Raw genomic sequence first — 17,939 nt, forward strand, 5'->3', positions numbered from 1 at the left:
TTTGTTTTTAATACCACAGCCCAAAGATGAATGACCAAGGACTTTAGCTAAAGATCATTCGGGGACCCGGTTCTCCCGCCAGGTTTTCCTTCTTGTGATCTGAGGTGGTTTGTTACAAAGACCCAGCAGGAAGGGAGAGGGAGAGAGGTGGGCCCGCAGCTTACATGAACTACCTTCGCAGTTCTCCTATCCAACTCTGTGGTATGGCTGCACACCTAACAGCAAGGGAGGCTGGGAAAACGAGCTTCATGTACAGGCGTGTAGTCTTTCTCAAAGTACCCTAGTCTTGTGCCTGCAGGACAAAACAGAGGACATTAAATGATAAAGATAGTTTAACATAGCGCTAGGCTCCTATTTAATCAATGACTGACTGCAATGCTTTGCCACAAGACGTGTGAGAAATGGCCCTAGCAAGTGACGAAGAGGCAGGCAGCATACACAGTATGGATACTTTGGACAACGGGATGATTTGTATCCTGGGCAGGATCGAGGGGATCAGAGTGGCATAATTTAAAACTTATGAATTATTCATTCCTGGAATTTTCCATTTTCCATGTATTAACATTTTCAGACTGCAAAGTAACTAAGACCTAGAAGAACCAAATTTCAAATGGGATTGCGAGATGGGCAAAGTTCTACGTTAGGAAGCTAGCTGATATTCCACAGCAGATCACATTCTGCGTTTGTGTCTCTTGACTGTACCAGGTGCATTTTCCTCATTTAAATTTCTTGCATCCGGGCTGTGGATGAAGCTCCCTGATAGAGGGCTTGCCTTGAATGTGCAATAACCATCCTCCCCAACAAAAACAGGCTCACACTCGTTGTTGGTTCACTATGCAGGATTTCCTTTGCGTAGGAAGTTGTATTGTTGATAATTGGGCTATTTCTTACGCCTTGGTAATAATTTGCAGCTGTTGTTGGAGTCAAGGAGTAGAATCACTAAAATGACGATGGAGAACAACATCTAAGTCCCTTGATGAATAGTACCAAGCTGCTTCCCAGACCCTTGTGCCAACTTACGCTATCAGCAATGATGTGTGAGCCCGCACCCCAGAGTACCCTAGCTCAGGCTTATTTTCTAAGTCCCATTTAGTCATTATTATCCCCAGGGTTCGTTCTCTGAAAATAGGTTGTTTTTTTTGCCCTTGGCTTGTTTTCTTTTCCTCTGCTGTCATTAATCACAAGATAATGATTTTCTTTTTTTAATAACTTTGGCTCATTTAAAAACACGTGACCCCCTTCTAGCACTCTGAGAATACAGTTGATTGGGCTGAGATTAAAACACGCATGCCAGTCTCACCCGGCGTGAGATCTCTGGAGACACCGGTGTTCATTTAGTCCTACGACCCGATGTGAAGTTGCCTTCCACCCTCCGTCACGGTTCTGTTGGTGCGAGATACCTTTTTGTTCTGAGTCCAAAAGGAAGTAGGAATGGGAAGGTGCTCTCCAAGGCGTTGGTGTGGGTTCTCTCAAGTTCTCCAAGAGAGAGGAAGCTCCTTCTGGTGGGAAGCACAATTAGGCTGACTCAGTTTGAGGTCACAGGGGCCTTAGTAGCAAAGAGTGCAGGTGCCTGTGGACCTCAGAACAACCTGTGAAAGACTACAGGTTGAAGAGACCATTACAACCACAGCAACTAGGGCAAGGGGAAGTACAGTCTTTGCTTGGCCTTGGTGGGAACCAATTAGCTTAGACCAGAAGGAGAGTTAAGGTACTTAGCTTCTGCCACCAAGTACAGGGTATTGGGTACTCCCAGGGAACTTAGCTTCAGCCACCAAGCACAAGATACTAAGTAAGTACTCCCAGGGTACTTAGCTTCTGCCACCAAGTACAAGGTACTAAGTAAGTACTCCCAGGGTACTTAGCTTCTGCCACCAAGTACAAGGTACTAAGTACTCCCAGGGTACTTAGTTTCTACCACCAAGAGTTCTGCTTTGCTGGGGCGGTCCTTGGTCCTTTGTGTTCTCTGGGTGTGTGCTTGCTGCTGTTTGTATGTGTGTGAATTTCACAAAGCAGAAGATTCTTATTTGTATAGGAATGTACTCTGTATATTTCTCAAAAAGAGAAAGCTCACAAAATGTAGGTTCTGACGTGTACCACCATTACCACTAGCCCCGGCCACAGAAGCATTCGTTCGCTCACTTAGCTCTTACAGCTTTTGCTATTTCTTACTTTCTTTTTCTTTTTTTTGGAGCTGGGGACTTGCTAGGCAAGTGCTCTACCACTGAGCTAAATCCCCAACCCTATTTCTTACTTTTTTAAAAGTATGTTTTCTTCTTCCTTTCAAACAGTCTGATCTGCCAGGGAGCCTCCGGCCTTGAACACTGACCAGGTAAGAATTCTAAAATCTTTCCTTTTAGGATCGTCATGAACCTAAGTAGGACTCCAGAAGGGTCCACGAAAGTCGCAGTGGTCTTATAGACTAGAGTGTTTAGGTTTGGTGTTCTTACAGAAAACAGCTACCTATAGTTTTTAACAACATTGGTCTGGCTCTGGGTTTAAAGAAAACATGGATCTTTTTAGTGATAGTTAAAATTGGATTTTCGCCCACTTTTACCCTTATCTTCTTAAAAAAACAAAACAAAACAAAAAAAACTGAGTCGAAAAGAAAAATATGAGCTGGAGAACATTTGAAGTTGTTACCTTAATAATGGTTGTCCCTGTGGTGCCAAAAGTGATTAAGGGATTTCAGACATTACGATAACCTGTGCAAGACAGAGCCGCAGAGCAATTAGTTTTGAGAAGTAAGCCTTGATCTTAATGGATTGGTTATAGAGGTGCAAGACTTTTCCCTTAGCAGTAAGCAGAACAAAGGGTCAGCTTAGGACCGGTGGGTTTCTTCTGGAAGATACTTAATTAACTTTGGAGATGAGTTAAAGCCCGTCAGAACTGGCTGCAGACTTGAGAGGCCCAACTACCCCAGATGTGGAGTTCCCATTAGACACTGACTTGGGATTTTTCACTCTACATTAAAGTCCAACCTCATTATGAAAAATTTTAAGTATATGTCAAAGATATAATGGTCACAAGAAGTCCCCAGGTCCTTATCATCCAGTGTCAGTTACCATCAACTCACAGCTCAGGTATGCTTTTTCACTCTCAGCCTTCTCGCCCTTCTCCGTTGGGCTGAACGACATGGCCACTGGAAGTCAATGGCTGGACTTTCCATTACTTATTTATGTTCCCATCTAATGGTGATAGCAAATGCCCATTAGAACAGAAAGCCTCATAGCCTGGCTTAATCGGTTTCTAGAATTTGTCATCCATTTGTTTCTTCACACCACAAATGCATACTTAGCAGTTAGCAGGCCCAAGACCCTCCTTTGGATAAGAGGGTCGTTTTTCTTTTCAACTCACAACAATGAGGTCCTTTAAGATCGTCAAATGAAGTTATCTATCAGAGACACATTGACAGAATGAAAAAATGGCATTCACCATACAGCCTTAACAGTCAAAGGTAAGCATTTGACGCATACCACAGTTTTAGAGACTCGGTGGGAGCTTTCTTTCTTAACCTATTAATATGGTGGAATTGTAAAGACCACACACAAAACAAAACTCCCAACTCTTCTGTTTGATTGTGAATGTTCTTCCAGTGATCTGACCCCTTTCAAGAAAAGCTCAGGGAGAGAGAGAGAGAGAGAGAGAGAGAGAGAGAGAGAGAGAGAGAGCAGGTGTGGGTTCCAACTTAACAATTTTGCCTCCAACCCGTAGCCAGTGTGCCTGGCGTTTGTTATATATTTAATAGAAGTGTTGAATTGAATGAACAAAGGAATGAATGCCAGACACATGAGCCTGAGGATGAAACGACATGGGCCACAGTGCTGCCAGTTGCATGGGGAAGTAATAGAGGCCCCACGGGTGAGCTGTGAGCAAAGAGTCACCAACAGGTGGAGGAGGGCGCTGGCCTGGTGGCCCTGTGGAGAACAGCTTTGAGTGGTGTTGAGATGTCTTTGGACTGAAAGGGAGAGAAAATTCAGCTCAGGTATAAGGAATCACATATCGAAATACGCACAGACCCAAAAAGGAATGGTGCAGTCTGAAAACCTTCAGAGACTTGGAGTAGCCAGAGAGTAGCTGACTGAAGAGGTGGGACTTCAGTAGCAGGCCAGCCAAGCATGGCTGAAGAGAATATACAACGAGAACTTTTCCTGGAAAAGATGATTCTACAGGCAGAAGGGAGAATGGAAGGCAGGCCACTGGGAAGACTTGGGTCTAGGAATAAGGGGACAGAACTGATGACTAAGTGAGGAGAGAAGAGACATCTAGAATAACTTGAAAACCTCTCTGTGGGATGAGGAGCTGGGGAGCAGTCAGCAAGCTTCAGATGCAAGAAGAGAGACTAGAATTCTGATTTCAGGATGTGTTCCTCCATGCAGGTCTGCCTATAGCAGGCGGAGTTGGGGTTGACCATCAGGACTTACAGAAAAACATGGAGACATATAGCTACAGAGAGACCACCCAGACCAGACCAGTTGAATCAGAAGACTTAGGGGAGAGGCCTGGATATCTGTGGCTTCTCAGCGTTCTAAAGTGCAGTAGGGTTGAGGATTTCTAGTTGAGAACTTATTTGAAGAGGGGTGGTGTGTGTGTGTGTGTGTGTGTGTGTGTATGTGTGTGTGTGTGTGTGTGTGTGTGTGTGTGTGTGTGTGTGTGTGTGTTTAAGACCATGTGGAATGTCTGCTACCCTGTAATCATTAGATGTAAGAACCTCTCTTGGGGGATTGGGGATTTAGCTCAGTGGTAGAGCGCTTGCCTAGCAAGCGCAAGGTAGAGCAAGGCCCTGGATTCGGTCCCCAGCTCCGAAAGAAAGAAAAGAAAAGAAAAAAGAACCTCTTTTGGGGAGCACCAGGCCATCCCAATATTCCTTCAGATGTTACTAATAGCTAAGAATGTTTTATACATCTCTGATATTCTTGTTACATTGTGTGGGTTTCGTGCTCAAACACAGAAAACATTTCAAATCAGTTCGAGCATGGTTGTTCAGTGGAGGTCGTCACATGTTCGCTTCATCATTCTCTCGGTACTTGGAGCTCGTCAAGGGCAGTGGCATCCTCTAGTCCTTGCGGCCCCTGGAACACTTTAGGGACACACTGAGAACTACTGCGCTTTTGCACACAACTGTAAAGGAGTTAGTTGGCCTTCTCTGCTCTCCCTGAAAAGTATTTTTCAGTTGAACAAAATTATCGGTCTCAGTGCAACTCAGTGTTCCCTTAACCTCAATCATCCGTGGGTTAGTAAGACAAAGAAAGACACTAAACAGTGTAGACATGTAAAAGGTGGTGCTGTTTTCTACTCTCACGGGGACTTTGAGTAGATTTGGTGTAGTACTAAGTCTTTTCTTTTAAAGTCTAAACAGAGAAGCAAATTAGACCCTAGGTAAGAAATGGTCAAATTAGGCTTTGAAACAAAATCTTGCTAAGGCACCAGGCCAACAGGCCAACGGTCCAACGGTGCTAAGAGATTACTAGTTTTCTGGTGCTGTGGTAACAAACTACTGTAAGTTGAATAGATTAAAAACATGCAAATGAGGGTTGGGGATTTAGCTCAGTGGTAGAGCGCTTGCCTAGCAAGTGCAAGGCCCTGGGTTCGGTCCCCAGCTCCGAAAAAAAGAAAAAAAAAAAACATGAAACATGCAAATGCATACTCTAGTGCCGTGGGATAGGATCTGTAGGGATCTCACTTGGGCTAAGAGCCATGTACTAAGAGGTCCAAGGGGGAAAAAATCCATCTCCTTTTTAGCATTTACCTCAATTTTCAAAGCCTGTGACACTGCGTATCTGTGTGACTATGCACTGCGGGCACATCACCGTTTGACTCCTGGCCATAAAAAATCCGTTTGGTTTGGGCACATCTAGGTGAACGGGGCTAATCTCGTCAGAAGGTCCTTGATTTAACCACACCTTCAGAGTCCCTTTATTCAGGCCAAGTTGCACGTTCCCAGGCTCCAGGGGATGGAGACTTGGACATATTTGGAGGCTGTTTTTCTGCCTACCACCGAGGAAACAGACAATTGTTGAGAACAGTAGAAACACTTCAGATAGTAGAGTTGGGGTCACGTCACACATCATTATACCGGCACTGGAGACCTTCGCTTTCCTTAGAGATTGGCAGTGAAGCAGACAGGTCGAGATCCAGTGCCTCCCTGCTCTTGGCTAGACTTTGCGGTCCTGTAGGCGTGGCCCGGAAAGGTTGCCGCTTTTGCTGTTTCTCCAGCCCAAATGCTTGTCTGCTGCTCCTCGGTTCCCAGGACTTTGAATAGCATCGAAGAGTGCGAGAGTTTTATCGTAGGCGGGGATGTCTGCCTGCCACATCACACATTATTTGACCCTGAGATGTGGAGACTGGGAGGGGAGTGACATACTATTCGGCATCTCTAGGTAGTGTGGCTATTAGCCGGTTTCTGGGCGTGTCTCAGTTGCCTTTACATGTGATCCCTGAAAGTAAGAAACCATTTCTTGGCCTATGGATAAAATGGATATTGTTTTTTTTTTTTTGTTTGGTTGTTTGAACTTGTGAACTTGAAGGTTTGGGTGGATAATTTAGGTTTTTCAGCTGTTTTTGTAGCAAGTCTCCCTTCTGTCAGTGTTATATATGCCAACCCTCAGGTCTGAACCCCGTCTAGGACTATATTGGTAGAGCATCAAAATGTCCTGATTTTCCCAAAAGTGGTGGAGTTGGTGGAATACAGTTTTTCTTTTCCCCCAGGACACAGGATTTTCCAAACTAAAACGTGGAGAATCCTAAGCATAGTGGGCCACCTTGAAAGGTGGAAGAAAATGGCTCCAGCAGGCCCCCACCCCCACCTCCCAGGGTTTGAATTGAAAATGGAAGAGAGTGGAACTTCTTTGGAAAACCCGGCATTGATTGTTCTCTGCATGCATGGGCTCTGTATCAGCAGATTCAACCAATCATGAATAGGAAGACATTGTTTTAAAACCCTGCTTCTGATGGTAAGGAATGTATGTCAGTAGGTAGAGTGCTTGCTTGAAATGCGTGAAGCCCTGGGTTTGATTCTCAGCACTGTGTAAAGCACAGCCTATAATAGATAGAAGCACTTGAGAGGTGGAGACAGGGGGATTAGAAATTCAAGATCATCCCCAACAACACAGGGTGTACAAGGTCAACCTAGGCCATGTGAGATCCTGTTTCAAAAGCAAGTAACAAGCAAACAATAAAAACCACACCCAGTCCTGTAGTGTGAATCTGCATGGTGTTTTTTCCTGGTTCCATAACCTATGCAGCCTAACAACGTTTTCATAGCATTTACAATGAGTTAGGCATTACAAGTAATTTAGAGAGAAAATGTATAAGAGGTTATATGTAAATATTATGCCATTTGACATAAGGGAGTTGAGCAGCTACAGATTGTGGTATTCTTGGGGGGTCTTGGAAACAGTCCTTCATAGACGATGCACAAATCAGGATAGCTTGAGACACACAGACTTGACACAGTAACAACAAACGCCCAGGATGCAGAAGAATCAGCAATGTTTGTGAAATCACAAGGTCGTTTAAAAGTGGTTGCTTGCCGGGATAGTTCCCCAGTGGCTGTTGCCGCTTCCTGCGTGCTGGCTCTGATAATGGAAGCTTTAAGAACTGTGCTACTGAGGTAGCCATGGGACCTCCCTGAATCTTCTTCAGTATGTCAGCATGTGTAGAGGTTATAATACCCAAGTCTGCCACAGAGTTCTCTTAGCTTTAATCCTGCCTTTTGTATAATAAAACTGATGAACAGCATGGAGTGTTTATGAAGAAATAGGGCTTTGGAAGAGCAGGCAATGACTTGGATGTTGTTGTATCTGCTAACGACACCTGCTCAGCCATCCGTAGCAAAATCTAATAGCGGGAGATGCTCTCATCCCAGGGTGGCACCCCTTGCTCTTCTGTGGGTTTTATTTGGAGCTTTGATCTCTCTAAACTATTAGGACCAAACAAAGAGGATTGCAGCTGTACTGGAGAGAGCCGTATGTTGGCTTCCTCAGGTAGGAATTGGACTTTTAAGAGTTGGCAGGGTTCTGAGTTGCTGTTGTTGAATTCCAATTGATAGTTTAAAATGTGTTCCGTCGTTTTCTATCTTCCAAATCATGCTGCTTGAGAGATCCAAGGAATTCTCTTCCTCTCATTCTCACAGAAGACTTGATGTCAGCCATCATCAAGGGAACTGTGTTTTTGAACAGGGATGCTGGTCAGCTTTGTGGATTTATTTGTTTCATTATTCATTGTGTAAGGGTGGGAGGGTAAGTGCATGGTATGTTTGCGTGTGTGCACATGAGCCATGGCGTATGCACATGTGTACTGCCATGCCCGTGTGTGAGTAAGAGGGCAATTAGCAGGAACTGGCTCTGTCTTCCTACCTGGGTTTTAGGGATTGAATGCAGGTCATCGGGCTTTGCTGCAAGCCCCGTGACATGGTGAGCCATATACCTGTCCCTAGACTTATGAACTGCTTTGACTTCCTCCTCAACCATATTGCGAATTTCTTCTTTCTAAGGCTTCTGATCCCCACTCTGTCTGCCTGTCTGTCTATCTACCTCTCTGTCTACCACATCTGCCTGTCTACCTATGATCTATCTATCTATCTATCTATCTATCTATCTATCTATCTATCTATCTATCTATCTATCATCTATCTAAATCCATCCATCCATCCATCCATCCATCCATCCATCCATCCATCCATCCATGTTTTGAGGCACAGTTTCATTGTGTAGTCTCCCAAATGCTGGGGTTTTGGGTGCACACACCACAATCGGTCACTCTGTGGTCTAGGAACAAAAAAAAAAAAAACAAAACTGAAACAATGAACTGCCAAAACAATATTCAAACCTTCAATTCAACGTCTGCTGGTATTTTCGTAAATACACAAGTTCTATACGAAACTATACAACAGGGCTGGAGAGATGGCTCGGTGGTTTAGAGCACTGACTGCTCTTCCAGAGGTCCTGAGTTCAATTCCCAGCAACCACATGGTGGCTCACAGCCATCTGCAATGAGATCCGATGCCCTCTTCTGGTGTGTGTGAAGACAGTTACATTGTACATAAAAGAAAGAAACTATACAATAAGTTAAACCAAGGTTCTCTTATTCTTTTCAGAGAGAGAGAGAGAGAGGGAGAGAGAGAGAGAGAGAGAACATGTAAATAAGGGATCCAAAAGACTTCTGGCGGGACATGGAGCTGACATTTGTGTAATTACTAAATGCTGTCCAATTGTTCACTTCAATGGAAGATAAAGCATTAAACCTTGATTTTTAAAAACTGACTAAAGTTCTGGAAGGGGGAAAAGGTTGCTTCCTCCTGCCTTCAAACTCTGGGAAAGTCTGCACCCGTTGTAATGCACTCTCGTTACTGGAGGAGACATTAGCTTCAGAGCCATGGTGGCACCAAACGTGGAGCTGATGAGGGGGCAAGTGGAACATCTTGTCATTAGACACTAACTGGACATTGTTAAAGTGTGTCAGCTTTGTCACTAGGGTATTGACTGGTCTATCCTGGGCAAAGCTTGTCACGACAGGGCACAGTTTTAAAGTTTAGCCATTTAAAGTGACTTGGGTTCCTTCCACTGGTGCTGGGATAGAGCTCTCTTCAGCAGGGTTGGAAACTCTCACTCTCCAGGAGTACAGACTGTAATTGGAAAAATGGAGGAAGTCCAGATGTGACAATGTTAATGAAATGTGAGCAAGATAGCATATTTCATATATAGAAATACCTTTTATTAAACTCTCTCCTTAGACACCCCAAGGACCATTAATTGATGGGGACTTCTTTCAAGGGATCAAGAGCGAATTGGGCTTAATTACGAAATCTTGGGGCTTGAAATTTCTGCCAGATTTAGAGGTAACCAATTTAACCTTTCTACAGAGACGTAACTAGGCAACCGATATAGCATTTGGTCTCTGCCTAGCATTCAAAGCGTGTAGCCATTGCATCATATTTTTTTAAAAGAAATACTATTTAAATCTCTTCTTTAGCTTTGGCATATGCTGCCATATAACCTTTATTTTCTTTGAAAATACCACACACATCCCCAGGCTGGAATGTGGTGTGGTTCCTAGAAGGCCAGCATCCTGTTAATAAGGCAGCGTGCGCACAGGAGGAGAAATGGTACAGTTAACAGTGGGCACATACTCTGTGCTTTATCGTTGAAGTTAAGATGGTAGGCGCTACTTTAATAAAGAAGCTGTAAAATGTTTTTTAAAATTCTATTGATCCTTGATAATTTCACACAATGCATCTTGATCACAACCAACCCCCCCATTCCTCCCCTTAACTCCCTCCTGATCTACCCTACCTACCTTGCCCCTCAGCCTTTATGTCTTCTTCTTCTTTTTCTTCCTCTTCTTCTTCTTCCTCCTCCTCCTCCTCCTCCTCCTCCTCCTCCTCTTCTTCTTCTTCTTCTTCTTCTTCTTCTTCTTCTTCTTCTTCTTCTTCTTCTTCTTCTTCTTCTTCTTCTTCTCTTCTCCTTCTCCTTCTCCTTCTCTTCTCCTTCCCCTTCCCCTTCTCCTTCTCCTTCTCCTTCTCCTTCTCCTTTTCTCCTTCTCTCCTTCTCCTTCTCCTCCTCCTCCTCCTCCTCCTCCTCCTCCTCCTCCTCCTCCTCCTCCTTCTTCTTCTTCTTCTTCTTCTTCTTCTTCACCTAACCTAGTCCAGTTCATGGTGTCAAATAGTCCTTGGTGTCAACCCATTCACTGGAGCCACACCCTAAAGAAAGCTGATCTTCTCCCGGAAGCAATCCAGCTCAGTTAGGGACAGAATCTCAGTCCTTCCCCTTCCATGACTGGCTTGGTCTTCGAAGGTCTAACACAGGCAATCATGGCTGCTATGACTTCATGAGTACAGTTACCTCGGCATGCCGAGGAGACAGTTTTGCTTCAGTCCTGTCCTACTTCCGGCTCTTAGAATCCTTCTGCCTCCTCTCCCTCTTTGGTCTCTGAGCATTGGATCGCACCCACGGGCAACTGCCCCATCGGTTGTCCATTATGGCAGTCACAAGGTTCACAGCTTGTACGACTATTGATGAGTCCATCCCCCAAGCAGCCTTCAGAGCACCTCCCAGAACTGTGAAAGTCAGCCATTAGGGAGAAACATCCTGGTCAGTACCAACTTGATTTCTCCATGCCCTGTGACCAATGTGGGTGATGTCTTCAACAATAGGGAGTAGGTTTCACTTTTCAGGAGGGGATGTGTAAAAGTTTAGACATCTATCTTCAGTAGGTGGAAACGAGCATTTTTTTTTCCAGCATGATTAATGAAAACTGGGTTTTACTCTAACGAACTTGGTTTTACTCTACTATATATGTGGTAACTAGAAACGCCAAGTTTGATCAGTAAGCAAGCAAGACTTTATTGGAAGCATTTGATATCTCAAATACCCTCTAGGTAGGTGCTGTGTTCCTTTTGGGTTATAATCATGATTTAAAATTCCAATTAACTTTTTATTATTAAAAATTAAAGTATTAGAGATGGAAGTCGATGAAAAGTGACGGAGTCTTCCTCCATCAGTTTCCGGCTTCATTGCCCAGAGGCAACCGAAGTGAACAGTTTCTGGTATGTGTTCGAGACTTTTCCTGTCCTAGTTACTCTGTAGAGAGGGGGTGGGTGTGCGGAGTAGTACATGACCATCTGTCCCCCCAGCTCCTCTTCTAAGCTCAGCTTTAAAAATGTGAAGTGCTGTTCAATATCTATTTTTCAAATGTGCCTTTCAAATATTGCCAGGGCTGATGGAGAGGGCCAAGGACATGGAGGGCAGCAGAAGTGTCAGCGTGCATAGCAACCAAGGAACAGTCTTTACTGTCCTTTTCTGTAATCTTCGTATCACCCGGAGTACACGGTGTCCCTGTATCCCTTGGGTGACCTGTGACGGAGCGACTGTTTACAGAAGAGAAAGCTATGGTTCCCAGAGTTACATAGTTTGCTCATGGTCTTGAGGTCGCATAGCTGATCAGGATCAGGACAGAAACCGAGTTTCATCCTGTCTTGGTCAGTGCTCTACTGCTGCAAAGAGACACCAGGGCCAAGGTAACTCTTACAAAGGAAAACTTTGGATTGAGGCCGGCTTACACGTCCAAGGTTTAGTCCATTATAGTCATGTGGGGAAGCGTGGTGGCGTGCTGGCAGGTGTGGCGTTGGAGACGGAGCAGAGAGTTCTACACCTGGATCCGCAAGAAGGAAGAGAGAGAGCCTCCGAGCCTGGCTCAAGCTTTTGAAATTTCATAGCCCACCCCCCCCCAGTGACAGACTCCCCCCAGCAGGCCCACACCTTCTAATGATACTCACTAAGCTTTCGAATATACGGTCCTGTGGGCGCCGTTCCTATTTGCAGCATCACCAGCCTTAAACCAGAACACAGTGATGACCGGGAGGACGAGGTTAGCAACACTGCACTGGATCCTGGAGCGACTGGCTGGAAGGGACAGTGGATTCTCAAGGCCTGTTTACACAGTCATTCTGATTCTGCCACCAAGTTACTTAAGGCAATGCAAACTGGGGGAGCCAGCTCTCTTCTTTCATTTTTTTCCCACTTCTGTCCCCATTTTATTTCCTTAGTGAATTCTGGGTGTGAGACCTTAAGCCAAATGGATAAAAGCATACTTCTCCATCCTTGGACCACAACAGTCGGTTCAGAGACTTGGCATGAACAGCAGGGGCCAGAGAGTTCTTCTCTGGGTCATCCAAAAGTCAAGTGGGTTGGGGGGAGGCCCCATCTTTTCAGGTGCTGAGGTAGTAGGAATTGTGCCTGGCTGTTTCAGTCTATTCAGAAGATGAAGTCTGGTGCACAGAGGGTCAGGGGGAGTGTCAGGAGCAAGGGGGAGGAGGGAAAAGAGGAGGAGAGAAAATGGAAACAGTTGAAGACTAGAGAGACCATGCAGGGAACAGAATGAGCTCCAGCATGCCTAGTAGCAACCAGGTTCCAAGAATCCAGTCAGTGCGAGCCAACACGTTTCCACTTTTTGTCTAATCTAATTTAAGTTGTTACTAGAGGAGTCCTGACCGACACCTCTGGGCTTCAGTTTTCTCACCCATGAGCTGGTGTTATAATTGCCCTGACTGTATCTGAGCCATTGTAAGCAACAGTTGAGGTAAGGGACAGGAAAGCGCTTTGTAAATTGTAAAATGTGACACGAATGCAGGATGGCACTATTCCTTGATGTTACGCTGAACTAGGCAGAGTTGAAAAAAAAAAAAAAACGAAATTACCACTCATTTGGAAAATAAGAAACGAGAGCTTGTGAGCCATCTGGTCTTAAGGAAGCTGCCAGAGTTTCCTAGTGTTTCTTCTCAGACCTGCTTTCACAGTCCTTCAAGTTCTCTCGGTGCCCACAGTGAATGCCAAGGATAGACCTGGGTTAGTTTAGGATAGACCTGAATTCGTCCAATGTTTGTCTCCATTCTCCCTCCTTCCTTTATTGCCTGCACCACATACACACACCGTTGAATTACTACTTCAGCGTTTTATTTAGCTTGCCATCCGTAGAGCTTTACCAAGTCATACCAAATAACAGTTTGGCCTTATCAAAGAAAAATCATGGCAGAAAATAAAGCATAAAGCACCTATTCTCACTATATCTCTTTTAGAATGACATTGCATAGGTGATTCTGGTTGTTTTGGGATTTAGGTGGGCTCAGAATTCACCTTCTTCAAAGCTGGAAGCTCAGAGTGTTGAGATTATAATGTATTCATGATGTAAAGAGTCATATTTCAGTCTTATAGTAATTTTCACTATGTATGATAATGCATTCCAATGAAAGAAAACAGATGGGGCCTCCACAGAAACCTTAGCTTTGCTGTTTCAGAAGCGTTCATCGTATCGAACATACACTTTTTTATGTTTGATAATTAGAACCTCCCCCAAAGTCATTTAAGGTCTCAGTGTGATATGAGGCTGTTCACAAAACGGTCGGAGCCAGTGTGGAATCGATTTATAAATGTGAAGGAAACGACCCATCAGTCTCATCGGGCTTCACAGTTGTCACATTTGACAATCCAGGAAACAAAATCTCCTTCACTGGAGTCCCAAGTTCATGAGCATGTGTCACCTGACAGCCACCAATGTCTGTGGGCATGAGGTTGTCACTCTATGCCGGAGGACTCCCCACACATCCCCGCCTTCACCTATGTGCCTGGCATTGACACAACAAACATCAATACATTGATGCAAGCTGTGGACTTAGAAGAAGTTCATATTGTGAATAGGATTCTAGGACCCCGAGCTGCAGGAAATGCCGGCTGTTTTGGAAACAGTTGGCACCTTCACACTGGTGCATTTCAGCAGAGCTTAAGGCAGGGAGTGATGGTTAAGGATGTGGGCAGGGTCTAGGAAACAAGGAGAAGGAAAGTGTGGCTGCTCTCATTGCCTTTCGGCCTGAAACAATGACAGAAGTGAGGAGAGGACCTTTGGAGTGGGCTTGAGGCCACCAGGAAAGGCCATATTACGATCCTGTAGACAGAAGTCCCAGGAAACAGCCTGGGTTGATGCTCGTGCTCTCCACTGGCCAAGGCCCACGGGCAGGCAGAGACATGCTGTCTGCCCTGGAGTCCAGGCAGTTCAGTGTGCCGGGGCACAGAGCCGGGAGAACGGCTAATGGAAGATAATTCAGCCTGGTCTATCTAGGAAAGTCTTGCATGAGACAAATGGCTGCCCTTCCCTCCGATGTAACCCAAGAAAATACTGCTTCAGTATTTTCATGTTTGCCTGCATTTTACTTAATCAGACTGGAGCCCATGTTCCAGTGGCCCCAAATACAGCAGTAGCATTTGAACAGAGCTCAGTCGTGGGGCACGCGATGGCCTGGAGGCGATTACGAGATCTCAAGACCATTCTTCTTGTCTTATTCAGAGCTAGGATGGCAACTTCAGCAAACAGTTTGAGTTCATGGTGTCAAGTAGCCGGGCGCCACTGACAAACGTGTCTAGCCCACAGTCAGGGTCTCCCACAGTGAAAGGAATGGCTGTCATTCGAAAGAAGTGCCCAGTCCAGCCAGAGGGCTAAAGGGCAAAGTTTTGCTTGCTTCTATTTTTTTTAAATCAGTTCAATTATTTTCCTTCCTTTGCCTAAGAAGCCAGGATTCCTTACTTTGATCAGCCTAGGTGAACTACGTTGAACCACTAAGAATGAGCAAACTGGCTGATCTGGGTACACGTTCATAATTAGCAAAGGCAGGGAAATGGCAGTCAAAAGGAAACATGTGTCTTTCTGCCCTGTGCTCTAAACCTCTTCTGTGGACCAGAAAAACTCCCTGGGAAATGCAGATGGGCGAACTTGAGAGTGTGAGGAACAATGAAGGATGCTGGGTATGAAGTAGGACATCTCAGCACGATACCCGTTAGCCTTGGCGAGCCGCTCAACTCTCTCTCCCTCAGGTCTTCGTACCATGAGAAGAGTCTGACTGGCTTCAGCATTAACTGACATCATGTGTACCAAGCGAAGACATTGCTTTCCGTCCAGTAATACTAGAGATGTGTATCCATATTTAAATACCCGGGTCCAAGAATAACTGATCACTGAGACGACGCAGTTAATGTCTGGGCTCTGATGGGTGGATCAGGGAGCAGCAGCAGGTCCCTGTAATCCCAGAACACGGGGGGATGGAAGGCAGAGAACTACAGATGAGAAGTAAGCAAGAGCCTGTCTCCAAAACAAAGCTAAACCAAGGAAACGTACAATTAGATTTACTTTATAAAATCATTTATAAAAATCATTAGTTCTTTTGTTGATATATAACTGATACCCAATAAACGATGTGTTTAAAGAATGTGATTTCACGAATCTAAGCCGTATGAAGCCACAGCCATAACCAAGGAAATGATGACGTCCACTCATGAGCTGCTTTATCACAGTGATCAGCCAGATCCCCTCCCCATCCCAGCATAATCACATCCAGAGGCAGCCGTGCTGTCTACATTACCTGCTTCTTCCTTTAAGACAAACAGTATTTACTACAGTTGAGGTTTTCCCCCAAATCCCATGTTATTACAGCTGACAGCCCCATTATCATCCTTTCGGAGCAACACAGTAAACACAGAGTGGGTGCCATGCAGAACAGCAATAGTCGCATTTACGAATCCCTGGTTTTCTTTGAGTTCAAAGCTAAAGGCCGCTTCTTTAAGCTTCCTAAGCTTCCTAAAGACAAGCAAGGCGGTGGAAAGAAGCTAGTGGCCACCGGCTGATAAACGGCGAATGACACTGTGATATGTGATAGCCACAAGAAGGAACGGTGTCGTGATGCAGGCTCCAACATGGGCAAAGCAGAGAACGTTATGCTAAGTGACAGAAACCACAGACTGTGGTTTTATTCATCGACGTATCCAAAAAGGGGACAACCATAGAGGCGCAGGGTAGAGTGGAGGTGTCGGGAGCTGGTGGGAGGCAGGAGAAAATGAATATGACTCTGCTTTTGCCGTGATGAAAATATCCAGGAACGTAGCACTGATGATGGATACGTGACTGTGTGTGGTATCCCAATAAAGTTACGTGGGGGAATGTGGAAGTATGTTCGTGTGTGTGTGTGTATGTGTGTGTGTGTGTGTGTGTGTGTGTGTGTGTCTATGTGTCTGTGTGTGTGTGTGCTTGTGTGTCTCTGTGTGTGCATGTGCTTGTGTGTCTGTGTGTGTATGTGCATGCATGTGTGTGTCTGTGCATGTGTGTATTTGTGTATTTGCATGCATGTGTGTGTCTGTGCATGTGTGTATTTGTGTGTGTGCCTGCGTGTGTACATGTGTGTGTCTGTGTGTGTGTTTGTGTGTGTGTGCGCGCGCGCACGCGCCCATGTGACTGTGACACTTATAGAAGCCAAAGATCAGTGTTGGGTGTCTTCCTCTACTGCTATCCGCCTTGTCTGGGATAGGCTCTCTGCCAGCCCTGGGACTTACCAATTGGGCGAGGATAGCTTGCCAGAGATCCTTGTCACTGGGTCCTCAGCACTAGGGTCACAGGGAAGAGCCATCATGCCTTGCTTTTACACAGATGAGAGGGATCCAAATTCGGGTCCTTTGTTTTTGTGGCAAACACTTTACTGAGTCATTTCCCTAGCCTGAAGCTATTATTTAAAAAAACAAACAAACAAACAAACAAACATATATTGTGAGAAACTTTGCTTGGGGAAAAAGCATTCCGGAACAGCAATTGATTTAATTCTTCCTTTCAATTCCCTGTGCCACATCTACTTCCAGGTCTGGGACACAACGCAGAGCAGTCCAGCAGTAGGTGGTAGAAATGGCACCTGCAGATAACCGCTCTTCATTGCGAGAAGTGGGGCTGAGTGTCATGTTGCTTTGGTGCACTTAGATCATAGAGGACCTGCTACCATCTTGACTTTTTTGTCTTTTTTCTTTCCTTTTTAAAATAGCACAAATCTGATTATCCAAGCACCCATCCCCCTAGCTTCACTGTGTTAACTAGATACAGGATAGCCCGTGTGCAAAGGATCTGAACTTTGCCGGCTGATGTATTGAATACCCGGCAGTGCAGAACAGGGCACATGAAGTGGAAGTCCAGACACTCAGCACAGCCCCCCACAAACGGAAAAGGAACCGAGGCAGAAAGCAGAATGGTTTCGGCAGCAGTGCAGTGTGGATGAAGAACAGGCTTCCTGCCTTTCTAATTGTCATCCTTCAGCTGGGAAAACATGACCTCCTTTCAAACCCCTTTAGCTCTTCCAGTGCTGTGCGGCAGGATGACCGCTGGCCACTGTAGCAACTTCAAGTACAGCCCACCCTGGCTAACTCAGTAAACTTGTGTTTCTGTGAAAACTGTGCTCACAGTTTACAATGGGAGAAAAATATCCTTCCCTACCTCGATAGAGAAAATCTTACTAGCCAAGGTTTGAACTTGGGTGCGGCCAGCCTAAGAGGAATGCAAAACCAGCATGCCTCTGCTCAGAAAAGTTGCCTTTGCTTTGGCTGTAAGTCGCCAGGTTTTGTTTGCCGTGTGCCTTTTGTTACTGT

General features: G+C 45.2%; 1 protein-coding gene across 6 annotated transcripts in view; it reads left to right on the top strand.

The window, feature by feature from the left end:
* The window catches only part of Gng2 (G protein subunit gamma 2), a 100,839-nt gene that overhangs the window by 13,296 nt on the left and 69,604 nt on the right, over nt 1–17,939 (top strand). For 5 of the 6 annotated variants that reach the window (XM_039093680.2, XM_039093681.2, NM_031754.1 and 2 more), the window contains one exon: nt 2,289–2,329. The exons of the other annotated variant lie outside the window; for it this stretch is intronic. The gene's annotated coding sequence lies outside the window, so the exon portion shown is untranslated. The remainder of the gene's footprint in view (nt 1–2,288; nt 2,330–17,939) is intronic. 6 annotated transcript variants of the gene reach the window in all.

This window comes from Rattus norvegicus, chromosome 15 (genome assembly GCF_036323735.1).
Source record: "Rattus norvegicus strain BN/NHsdMcwi chromosome 15, GRCr8, whole genome shotgun sequence".
In the NCBI taxonomy this organism is placed as follows: domain Eukaryota; kingdom Metazoa; phylum Chordata; class Mammalia; order Rodentia; family Muridae; genus Rattus; species Rattus norvegicus.